Source organism: Octodon degus, unplaced genomic scaffold (genome assembly GCF_000260255.1).
Source record: "Octodon degus isolate 3935 unplaced genomic scaffold, OctDeg1.0 scaffold00055, whole genome shotgun sequence".
NCBI classification, from domain to species: Eukaryota; Metazoa; Chordata; class Mammalia; order Rodentia; family Octodontidae; genus Octodon; species Octodon degus.
Window position 1 is genome coordinate 7617660 of NW_004524631.1, and position 1566 is coordinate 7619225.

The following is a 1566-nucleotide window of genomic DNA, read 5'->3' on the forward strand; positions in this document are numbered from 1 at the left end:
AGACAGAGAGATAGACAGAGACAGAGACAGACAGAGACAGAGATACAGAGACAGAGACACAGAGAGAGCTAGGCAGGCAGTCAGTCAGATAGACAGACAGACAGACAGAGACAGAGAGACAGAGACAGGTAGAGAGAGGGACAGAGAGAGAGACAGAGACAGACAGAATGAGAGGGACAGAGAGAGACCGAGAAAGACAGAGACAGGGGAACAGACAGACAGAGACAGGCACACAGAGAGACAGAGAAAGAGACAGAGACAGAGAGACAGAGAGAGACAGACAGACAAAGACAGACAGAGAGAGGGACAGAGAGATAGATATAGAGATAGAGAAAGAGACAGACAGAGAGACAGAGACAGAGAGACAGAGAGAGAGGGACAGACACAGACAGAGAAAGGGGTACGCAGAGAGGCAGAGAAAGAAAGACAGAGATGGGGACAGACAGACAGACAGACAGAGACAGGCACACAGAAAGACAGAGACAGACAGAAAGAGCCAGAGACAGACAGAGGGACAGAGACAGAGAGACAGAGAGGGACAGAGTGAGAGAGAGAGAGAGAGAGAGAGAGAGAGAGAGAGACAGAGACAGAGACAGAGACAGAGACAGAGAAAGAGAAGAGAAAGGGAGACGGGAGACGGGAGACGGGAGACAGAGAATGGGCAGAGTGGGAGAAAGAGAGGAAAGAGGCTGTCCCTGTGAAAACGAAGGGTTAGAATGGAGCTTAGTCTCTGTACCTAAGAATACTCCTCTTCTCTGTGCCCTTCAGAAGCACTAGTTAATATGTCTGCTTCAGGGTTAGTGCTCTCCGGGGACACAGGCTAACTGTGGCATTCCCTTTGGCTGGCTTTACCAGAATTCTGACGGGTCACACATGTTACTCCATTACAATAACCACATTCATTTCCTGGCTGCCCCTTCCCCACCCTTGGTGGGTGCCCTTTGGCAGGATTTACAGTGCCATTTTCCCCCATGGTGAAGCTGGAATTGTTCACCTCTTACCGTACTGCTCCCCTGCTGGATCCACTGGCCATCCTCAAATGATTTTAGTGGGAAGTGAAGAAAATCATCCACTGGGACCCCAGGGTAACTTAAGGAGCTGAGTACTGACTTGAGGTGGAGTATCGAGGACCAGTCCTGAGGGGGTGACACTGGGAGTGGTGTCGGGACAGTGGTCCCTCTGATGTCCGCCAGCTCTTGCCCTACTCCTGTCTCTGAGAAGCTCACAGTACTGTGTGTAATTTCTGACATGAGTACTCTTTTAAGAAAAGCACCCTCACAGGAGTTTCTCATCATGTGCCAAATCATGAAACTTCCCTATGATTCTGACAAATGTAGCTTACTGTGGGGAAAAATATGGTTTCCTTGATGGTCACAATGTCCAAGACTGTCTCAGGCCCTCTCCTGCATTACAGAATTTTTTAAAAAGTTGAACAAACTCTATTTGTCTCATACATTTGGTTAGTAACTATAGAAAGTATCAGTAGGCAACCAGAGGCTATCTGGGAAGGCACAATGGAGTAGTTTAAGGTCAAATCCCTTTCCTTTGAACCTGTCTGCTCAGTCA